Below are 12,032 nucleotides of genomic sequence, written 5' to 3' on the forward strand. Positions count from 1 at the left end.
AAGCGGGACAACATGAGTGGACATTGGAAATGGGGGACAAAAAATGCTCATATCTATAGCATCTAGATATATCAGATGCTTTTTCTGCATACAGATGTGTTGAATAGTAGGATAACATGCTATTTTTACTGCATGGAAGCTGCCTTTGTACACTTAAAGTGTCGACTGCTTTCATTTAGTGATACAATGGCTTCATTTTGGCTTTGCTCCCAAATGTGAACTGCTTATCTAAGAGAAGCTAGTACTACCTGTGGACTTTAATATTTTATTTTTGCAAAATATCATCAGGATGAATAAATGTATTAGTATTGAAGGTTCATACATCATACATAGATAGAAATGCAAAATACTGTAAAATATGATCAGATTTCATTTAATATTAGTGTATTATGGGTAATGGAGACAGAACCTGGACGGCATCTAACTCGTGCTGACCCCTGAGTGCTATTCTCATTCTCCTACTGGCAGTACTGACAGCACTGAGTTTGGGATGGATTTGAATTAATGTTGAAAGCTACAGCCACTGTTTTTGATGGAAGGAGGGACCAGAGTCCTGGGATTGTGCTACCTGTAAGCATAGCTAGGGTTTCTCATCAGTACAAAACAGTCTGAATATGTTAGAGACTGCCAGTTCCTTCATGTTACTATATACTCACCTTTGTCTAATGAAAAAAAAATTCCTTCAGATATCCTTCCTGGAACATGGTATGGTTCTTTAGCTACACTTTAAAACCACAGTGGAGGGTCTACAGATATGTATGCTTTTGACACTGCACTAATCATAAATACTGTTCTGGGTAATGTGAAGCATTAAGGCAAAGGAAGATGCTTCAGTATGGCCATGCCTTATAATAAATATCACCCAGGAACTGAACAATTTTATTTGCTCAGTATTTTAGCTTCAATTTCTTTAACATATGTTTTTTTGTGGCATCATTTTCCATCAGCACAGAGGGATAAGGCTATGAAATGTTAAACAGTTTTTCCTGTAGTACAGGGTTGGACTACATAACCTCCGCCTCCATTTGTTTACTATATAACTCTGAGGAAGCCACTTAACTAGACCTCTCTAGGACAATAGAAGGATTGGGGTAGGCTCCAAACTGGTCTCTTGAATCCCATGCCTAGCAACTACCTATTGACCTATGAACCTATGAACTAATTCTAAATGTATTTCTAACTCTACCCATAACTCCAACCCTGGTACATCGGGACAGGCCTAGGTTTATGGCAAGGATTATGACTGACTCTGAGGCTCTGAGGTGAATTAGGCTTAAACATGCAGTGAGAGTGAAGGTTCAGGTTTACTTCAACTGCATAACTTACTTTGTAGTAAAACTATAACCCCCAAATATGTAGAAATATATGGACTCTAACTGCTGGATTTGTCTTATGAAGACAGTATGAATATATGGTCTGGCCTGTTTCAGGTATGTCTAAAATCACCAATGTAACTCACACTCTGATGGGGTTAGAGATAGGGGTTAGTTAACTGTTACCTTACCTCTCAGTGATAGTAATCTTAGGGAGCAATTAGGAGTAATGATGCCAATATGTTTCCTTCATGGTTTAATTTACTAATTTTTAATTAGTTATTTGAACCGGTCATAATGGACTCTTAGGCTCAAAGGAAAAGAAAAGCACAATACATATGTACAGTTTAGGGCAGCCAAACAGCCTGCGTGTTTTTGGAAAGAGACTACAATATGCAGGAAATACCCATGAAGGCATAGGTAGAACATTCAGAGTCTCCACAAGCAGTAACCAGGGCTCAGGCATGGACATATGCCCTAGAGCTGTGAGGCAGAAATCTCCTGTACTGCGACATCATACTGTCTATGTCAACAACCCAATCTCTGTCCTTAGAGTTAGATTAGATTCATTGTTTCTTTTTGTTTTTATTACCAAGGTGAAAGGGCAGTGAAGAAGATACAGAAGGCAGTATATAACCTGCAGAGTTCAGTGATAACACATCTCTATCTGTTGGCTTACTGACACTGAAAATACCTGATAGAAACAAAAAACACATTGGTATAAATGCTATTTAGTGGAGTTAGACAATGTACTCACATGAAGATCAAAATAAGTCATGAGTCATAAGTCAAAAACATGTTTTTTTCACTGATGAAGGCTGGGTAGCCGAAACCGGTTTGATTAGATTGTTGTGCACTTTTGTTGCATCTCATGCTTTAATAAATATCTATTTATTATTTAAGTGTCTATATGCTGTTTATGCTGGCCTCTGGAGTTTTTTGATGTAATGGTTTGGCCGAGCTTACCGTACCTGCGAGGTGTTTAGTTTCTGCTAAGAATATTAGCAACAGGTACCTTCCAGAGACCAACTGGTGATATGATGGGGATATCACAGGCATCAGCATCCAGGGTACTACACCAGTTCCTGGATGCCATGTCAGCACATGTCGGTGATCATGTATATTTCCCCAATTCCCATGAGGTATTGGCCAGCAATATGCGTCTCTTTCAGCAAATAGCGGAATACCCTGAGGTAGTGGGGGCAATAGACTGCACGCACATATGCATCAAAACACCAGCCGGTGACCGGGGTATGGTCTACTTCAACCGCAAGGGCTCCCCCTCCATCAACTGCCAGGTCGTGTGTGATGCCCAGGGCATAATACTGAATGTGTGTGCTGGCTGCCCTGGAAGCTACCATGATTCCCATATCTGACATCTGACGCAGCTGTGCAAGACATTTGCCAATGGGGATATCCCACATGGTCACCTAGTGGGGGATGCTGGCTATGCACTGGAGCCGTGGCTGATGACACCCATCAAAAACGCACACACACCTGAACAGGAATGCCATAATGAGGCACACGCACAAACACGAAATGTAATTGAGCGTGTGTTTGGGCTGCTCAAGTCACGATTCTGATGCCTGGACACATCTGGTGGAGCCTTGCAGTATTCACCAACAACACGTACCCAAATTGTCATGGTATGTGCTATGCTACATAATATGATCCTGTGAAAACAGCTGCAGCAGGAGCAGCATAGGCCCGGGCCAAACAGCCCCCCATCATTGCCAAGGCCATCACAGGCAGGGCGTGACTCAGAGGAGGAGCAACCTGAGCCTGCCCCAGTAGGCAGAAGGAGGCGTGCCCAGTATGCTTTAGCCTTGGCAGAGAGGCAAGGCATAGTACATAGACTGGCTCAGTAGGAACTCTGGAAATGATACCTCTCTCTGACTCACACATATAGTAAAAGGGATGCCTAAGTTGACACTACCTGCTTTCAAACATGTATAGGGAGTGTAGTATGTGCATCCAACATAGGCAGCCCTGCAGCACCACCTGATGCATGATTGCCATGTGTTAAGCAATATAAAGCAGTGCTAAACAGCATTTACCAACATGTAGTATATGTAAACAAAATCGCACACACCAACTAGCACAACTGCGGTCAATATTGAGTAATATTGGGTGACGTCCAGCAATGTTGGTTAATATTGAGCAATATCAGGCAAGCTTGGTCTAGGTAGGGCATAGCTGAACAAAAGCCAACATGCTCATATTTGCTATACTAGCCCTTAAGCAGTCTGGTCTGCTCAGTATGAAAATATAAAGCAGTGACAGGCCTTGAACCCAGGATACTGTACACTACAGTCATAGTACTGAACCACTAAACCATGACACTATTGCAGTGGTCAGCCTGTATGAAGAAATGTTGATAAGTCTATGCAAAGTATCTCATGGAAACCCTGCAGGCACAGCATAATCCCTGTTGAGTTATGACACAAAGGTGAGTCCTGCAGTAAGAATAGAACCTGACTTTCAACACACACAGTATAAATGCTAATACTGGTCATGTTCACACACATCAACAAATGTAGTGGACCTCAGACAGCAACATACTGAAAGGTCACACTGGGCATGCTCACACACTTGAATAAATGAGACAAATATCCGGCAACAAAACACAGAAAGCCTGAACTGGGCATGCTCACACACACAGGCCATGTCTGTGTACAGCAGTGGGCCACACATATCTGGCAGTTGCATGTGTTAACCCAGGAACCTCTCACTATCCAGCAATCCGCCCTGTGCACACAGTTATATGACAACAGACACATATATAATATAGTGGAACCCTGTCATAATCAAATATGTTCTGCAGATACCTAAGTTGTTCATAGAAACTGGGAAAGCAAAGAAGATAAAAACCTGCAAACAGTACCAGCAATAAACATTGTGCATCCTGAACATTATCAGAGGTTCAAAGGTTGATACTAGGCTATCTGCCCTAGGGCATGTACAAGCCTAGCCAGAGTGTGTTTGGCTTTCGCAACCCTGTCATATTACTACACTGTGCCTGTGAATAGTAGGTCACACAAGATAGCCCATTTACGTTTAGCCTCTGTCTAGCAGGGACCCAGAAGATATCCCAGGGGTAAACATACGATCACCCATCCAGTTGTCAAGATGTCTCCTGTAGGTGGTCAGTGGGTGGCTCTGCCTATGCGAAACCAGGATTACAATCCGGAGTGAGTGGAGCCTCTGGGATAAGAATCTGTCCCTCCAGCATGTCCTATTAGCATCTATGCTGAGGTATATGTCCCTGGAGTGTGTAGCTCCAAGGGAGTCAGATATCCTGAGGTGGAGAATGTCCATCATTTCTGGGTTGGGTATTTCTGGAAACAACAGGCACACATCACATCCGATTAGGCGGTAAGTGACTGAGTAGAGCAGGAGTTACTGTATCCGAACTGTGCAGGGCATCCGTGTGAGTCCCTAGATCTGCTTGTTGAGGAACATTTGTGGCCATTACAGTTGCTGCAGGTGTCAGGTAAGGTACATCCCAAATGTGGCATTGTAACCAAGCATGGTCGTGATGAGTATAGGGGCACAATAACCTCACTTGATCTAGATGTGAAACCATATGGGATAAGGTGGGCTATATAGAAGGTCTGTCTAACCACTTTGGCAATGTGATTGTCAAAGGTGACAGTATGAACAAGTCGTGTCCCCAAACCCCTAACAACTCCTACCATATGTAATGGATTACTACCTATGTGGTAATGTGTGGGCATGTAGTTATTCCCAAAGGGGATGACTATGCAACTAATGGCATTTAGCTGTAGGCCATGGCTCAGGCACCAGTCATCCATCTCTGTGAGACCCTGTTTGAGTATGCATGTGCCAGCTGGAGAGTTGATTATGGCACCCAGTTTGCAGTCATCTGCAAACATGGTCAGCCATATTCCTCCTGTGTTAGCCTGTACGTCAGACAAATATATACTGAACAAGAGAGGTCCCAGGACTGAGCCTTGTGGGATGCCACATGTAACTGGTGTATAGTCAGACATGGCACCTTGCATTACTGACCATGTGGGTGCTATCCCTGATCCAGGTAGCAATCCATCATGTGAGATATGTGTCGATATCAACGCTGGTGAGCCTATGCATAATGGCCGAGTGGGGTATTGTGTTGAAGGGTTTTGCAAGGTCCAGGTAGGCTGTGTGGACAACCGTCCCTACGTTGATGGACCTGGTAACCGCTTTTAAAGAATACAAACAGGTTCAAGAGGCAAAATCTGCCCATAACAAAGCTGAACTTTGTAGGACACAGTGTCTGTAGGTTCCCTATGTCTATGTGCACGACTCCCATGACAATACGCTCCATAACTTTGCAGAACAGGCTAGTTAGGCTTATAGGGCGATATTGTCTGTGGTCCGTTGTGGCACCAACTCTGTGGAGCGGGACCGCTTTTGCTGTATGCCATTCCTTGGGTACATATCCTGTAGTAACTCTGATATTGAACAGTGACGTAATGTGAGGGTTACATCTGTCATGAAGCTCGTGAAAGACGCAGGCCAGGACACCGTCTGGTCCCATTGATGCTGTGTTGTCTGCTTTGGGGAGGGCAGCACTCACCAGTTTATTTGTGATGTCAGGGAGGTTACACTCTGTTGGGATGGATAGTTGCTCCTTAGGGGGCATGGAGGGGGGGGGGACATCTGCACTGAACCTGTTTGCCAGGATGTTGGCAATGTCAGTGGGTTCAGGGTATGTTTAGTCAGTATGCAGTAACTCACAGCATATCAGTGAGTGTCCAACCAGGTTCCTGACATAACTGAAGAAGGTCTTGTGATTGTTCTACGTGTCTGGTGCAATTGTCCGTTAGAAGCGGGCCTTAGATAAATCCATGAGTGATCGTAGCTGTCTGCGGGTACAGATCACAGATGCCTTCCCTGTCTGGGATTGTGCTCTATCATGTAGTAGCTTCCTCCTGTTGTTGTATAGCTCATTAATGGCCGGGGTCTACCAGACAGGTCCCCTGCCATTGGAGGAGTGAGTCTTGTTGTTATTTGGGATAGCATGATCCATGCAGTCCACTAGGTGCCCATGCAATGTGTGTAAAGGATTCAGCAGTCTGAGCCATATTTACCACTGTCCCAGGGTCTCTGAAGGATACCACCTTGCTTTGGAGAAGTGAGACGTTTGCTTGTGAGAAGTTCAACAAGATTACCAAGGATGGGTGTGGGGACGGGATATGGATGTCCAGTGAGATAAATGTATGTTCTGACCTTACCAATGAGGGGTATATCGCTGGTGTGGAACATATAGTCCCCATGTTGGTGATGATCAGGTTCAATATGTTTTCCCCTCTTGTGGGTGTGGTGACCGGTTGTGCCATAGCATATGAGTTTACAAATAGTAGCAACTGTTGGGCAAGGGTGTTGGGGCTTGAGTAGTATCCCCAGTCAATGTTTGGGTATTTGAAGTCACCCAATATAATGGTGTTTGGGGAGACCTTCATATTCTCCAGTGTTCCCAGGAAAGCCAAGCATGGTTCCTGAGTTTGGGAGGGTGGTCTTTAGCAGGCAACAAACTGAAAGGCAGTTTGCACAATGTTAGTTGCATATGTATGGTCTGTGATGCTTTGTGTAGTGCTACTAACCCGGAGGTGTGTGTATCTGTGATGTATATGGATACTCCCCCTATTTGTGTTGTCCGTTCCGAGTCTTGTGGTCAGAAAGCATGGTATGAAATATAACCTGGTAGTGCTGGTGTGTATTTGTGAGCCTGAACCAGGCGTCTTTTAGTGCACAGATATTGCTATTTTCCATACTGAGGAGAGTCCTGAGTGGGTGCAATTTGAGGGTAACACATCTGGTGTTGAGCAGCTTTACCCTTAGTTTCATTTACTCTGTAATGTCTATGGAGGCGGGTTTGTCTTTTGAGCCCTGTTTAAAAAAGGCAGTATGGTGGTAGCAAGAGCCTTAGCCAGTATTCAAAAGTCCAAGGGTGACAGGTGCAAGCTGTCCATAGCGAAGCTACGTGGCATGTCGAGCATGTCACCCCAGGCTGACAGACACTGGATACCCTTTGAATGACACCAATATGTTAGCCATCTGTTAAATGTGATAAGTTTGTCTGTATACTGTGACATCATACTTGGTGAGTGTAAGATGCTACACAAGGTAAGGGTCATACTGGCCTGGCCTACATGATCAGAGAGTTCCTCTATGTATCATGTCATGTGGTCCAGGGAGGAACGTCTGAGGTTTTACGCACCAGCATGGACAATGATGGAGCCATTTCTGTACTTGCTTTGGAGTGACGTGAGTGCATGTGTTATATGCTGGATCCTGGCACCCGACAGACAGCTCAAAGTGACCATCCCCTTGTTCGGCCTGGTGAGTGGGACGTCAGTGTGTCTGACAATAAGTGTCACCTATTACCAGTGTATTAGGTGTGTTTCTTAGCCCAAAGGCCAGTGACTGTGTGGCACATTGACATTGGGAACTATGTGATATGTGGGTTTTTTTATTGGGGTAGCAGTTGTTTGTGTGTCTGCTTTGGAGGTCTCTGCTGCTTAGGTAGAGTTTATTTAGAGCCTCTGAGTATGTTTATGTGTGATAATGTGGTTTGATTGCTGTCGCTATAGATTTATGTGAGACTGATATGTGGTGTGTGTGGTTACCTTCACCACCTGATAGACTGTGCCAGTCATGGGTCGAGAGAGGTCAGCCTCCTGTATGTCTATATAGTTGCATCTCTCACATATATCTGAGTTTATTGGGAGGAGGAGAGGGTTGTCTGTGTACATGAGGCAGTTGTGACATTGTGTCAAAATCACAATATTCACCAGCTGGACTGGAGAGTACACACAAAACCAACCCCTGGACATGCCAGGATATTATGATGACATACTCTGTAGACTGATCACAAAGGATCAGTAGGGTGTTAAGTGTGTAAAAGAGTACAAGAGGGATTAGTGCTCAGGTTTGTCGGTATTTTGTAAAGAGTAGCTGTGAAGGACTCCAGACGGAATCATGACACCTCCTTCAGCTATGTCATAAATAGCAATGTACACTCATATATATCCTAAGTCAGGGCCAACTGTACCTGATTGACAATGCCGATATCCTGTCAGACAGGCCCATATATACATACCTACCTCCCACTGACGAAAGTCCCTGTCATCATACCTGGAGATATCGCATGTAGAATGGGTGAACAGCTACCCCCCAAAGCTGAAAGCATGGCAGCAATTGGATTACATTGTTTCCCTATATGTGTCATGAATGAACTACAGAACAAACAGACCTTGCACCTGAACAGTCTGTTGAGCCTCACCCTCTCCACAGGATCTGGAACTGTTGAATGTGGTACAGCAACATATGGCTCTCCCCACAAGTGTTGGTGCACAACACACCATGGGAAGTATAGTCCAGTAAGCCTATGAAGTCTGATCTGCAAGGCCATGGAGTCCATCATGGTTGAAGTCATAAACAGAGCTATTGGAAGCTGACAAACACACAACCGTACCAACTGTGGTATGTTCATGTGCAGATCATGGTTCCCAAAGATGCTAGACTGTTTGCAAGGCAGCCACCCAGGACATACATCACTGAACGGAGCTACACATGTCTCACATAAATTTTGAATAGCCCTTTATCAACATCCCAGATACATGTCGTATCTACAAAACCAACAATCTGTACATAAATATGTGTTGACATATGAAGGAATGTCAATTTGTCTAAGGATAGATCACACAAGCTAAGAATTATGATGTGGTCCTGTTCAAGCTGTTGACACCTGACGACCCACATGGCTCATTCCTGGGATTGCATAAAACAAAGTGTACACACATTACCATGTCCAGTCTGATGATGTCAGCATCCTACAAATATAGCAGGAGAAAGGAAACCACCCAGTAAGGCATATAGTGCGTCGTGTTAATGCGTATCTTTCTAGTATCATAACATAGTTAGGTAGGGGTTTGAATCCTGCAATTGCTGGCTATATGTATGGGAGGGGGTGTGTGTGATTTCCTTTGAGAGGAGTGCCATTTTTGGAGACTGGGAAAACACATTACAAGAGGTACATTCCTCTTTGGAAAGTCTGCTGATGTCAGCATCCTACAAATATAGCAGGAGAAAAGACATCACTCAGTCAAGCATATAGTGTGCCATGTTAATGCGTATCTTTCTAGTATCATAACAATTAGGTAGGGGTTTGAATCCGACAATTGCTCACTGTGTGTGATTTCCTTTCAGAGGAGTGCCCTTTTTGGAGACTGGGAAAACACATTACAAGAGGTACATTCCTCTTTGGAAAGTCTGATGATGTCAGCATCCTACAAATATATCAGGAGAAAGCCAATTACTAAATAAAGCATATAGCGTGCCGTGTTAATGTATATTTCTCTGGTATCATAACATAGTTAGGTAGGGGTTTGAATCCTGCAATTGCTGACAGTGTGGGTTTGGGTATGCATATGTGTGTGATTTCCTTTGAGAAGAGTGCCCTTTTTGGAGACTGGGAAAAAACATTAAAAGAGGTACATTCCTCTTTGGAAAGTCTGATGATGTCAGCATCCTACAAATATAGCAGGAGAAAACCAAACACACAGTCAAGCATATAGCATGCCATGTTAAAGCATATTCCTCTAGTATCCTTACATAGTTGAGTAGGGGTTTGAAACCTGTAATAGCTAAGTGTGTGTGACACTGTTGAGCAATGGAGTGTGGGTTTTGCTTTTACTATGGTATGACATATCAGGACTGAAACAGTATGTGCATTGCACACATCAGTTATCTGTGTAGCAAATACATATATGTACATGTGACTCAATTAGTACATAGGTGTGAAGCCTACATACTACATGAATACATTTGGTTCCTTTGACAGATTGTGCCACTGCTTTTCAGATCATAGGTCACATATCTATGTATGTGACAAGGCTGGCCACTGTAGTGATCTATGGCCAAGGTCATCTGTGCCACACACACCCATGACAGTTACTATAGAGTAGTGTGAGTGACGGTATATGCCTGGGGTATATGTCAGACATGTTCAGACACAACAACGAATGGCAATAATGGACAGTCATCATAGGTGTACAACAGCCTTGTGGATATGCATTCAGGCCCCTAATGTCTTATGTGATACACTGAGGGACTCCACAATACATCTGGATATGTGGATACCAAGGGACAGATGACATAACATGTGGCTCTTGGTACACATTGGTACCCAACATACATGTTGGGGGCTACCACCTATGTGGTACTGTCGGGATAGTATGTATAGTAAATGTGGATGACTATGCCATAGTCGGCTTAGTGCAATGCAGCATGTGTCGGACAACAGGTATCTCTCTGTATGATACCCTTGTGTAGGATATGTGTCCCATCCAAAGAATGTATTGTAGGCCAATGCATGCATTTACAGATGTGGATTGACATATCCCTAGTGTGTTTGCATGTACATAAGAGGCCTATATGCCAAACAGGTGTGGTCCCAGGAATGGGTGTCGGTCAATACAACTGGTTACTGTTATAGTATAGTACCAGAAGGATCCCACTGTTACTGAGTTCCCTACAACTGTGTGTCAGTTGTCAGGACATCATCTAATGATTGGTTATAGTCATGCTGTTGAGGTTGTGTATACTACCAGAATGCAAAACATTGACAGATATTAACAGTATCACCCACAGCATAGTGTCAAGCCATGTCATACACACATGTGTACCCATGTTAGTACATATCAAGATGCACGCACTCGAGACTCTCCTCAGTATGGAGAATATCGACATCTGTGCAGTAACAGAAACCTGGTTCAAGGCTTCCGAGAGCACCCCAGCACTAACAGGTTATACTTCATACCATGCTTTCCGGCCCCAAAACTTGGACTGAACGACAAAAGGAGGAGGAGTATCCATATTTATCAAAGATACCCACACCTCCAGGTTAGTGGCACTGCACGAAGCATCGGAGACCATCCATGTGCACAGCGGGAAAAACTGCCTTTCAGTTTGTATCCTGCTACAGACTACCCTCCCAAACACAGGAACCCACTCGGCTTTCCTGAGAACACTGGAGAATATGAAGGTCTCTCCAAACACTATTATATTGGGTGACTTCAACTACCCAAACATCGATTGGGAAAACTACTCAAGCCCACACGCCCTTGCCCAATGGTTCCTAGAATTTATAAACTCAAATGCTACGGAACAACTGGTTACCAATCCCACAAGAGGGGAAAATATATTGGATCTGGTCATCACCAATATGGAGTGTCTATGTTCCACACCAAAGGTATACCCCTCATTGGTAAGATCAGACCATAAACAAATCTCACTGGACAACCATATTCCGTCCCCACCCCTAGCCAAGGAAACCACGGTGAAGAACTTCTCAAAAGCAAACTTCACACTTCTCAAAACTGAGGTGGAATCCTTCAAAGCCCCGGGCCAGTGGAAAATATGGCCCAGAATGCAGAATCCTTTACAAAAGCATTCTATGGACACCTACAGGAATGCATGGAGCATGCTATCCCAAATAAAATCTAGACTCACTCCTCCAAAGGCAGGAGACCTGTCTGGTGGACCCCAGCCATAAATAAGCTATACAACAGAAGGAGAAAGCTACTACATGACAGAACAAAATCCCAAAAAGGGAAGGCGTCACTGATCAGTACTAGCAAGAAACTACGATCCCTCATAAAATCATCTAAGGCCAGCTTCGAAAGAAAAATTGCACAAGACACTAAAGAT

Source organism: Protopterus annectens, chromosome 3.part1 (assembly GCF_019279795.1).
Source record: "Protopterus annectens isolate FY-2018-M chromosome 3.part1, PAN1.0, whole genome shotgun sequence".
Classification (NCBI taxonomy): Eukaryota; Metazoa; Chordata; order Ceratodontiformes; family Protopteridae; genus Protopterus; species Protopterus annectens.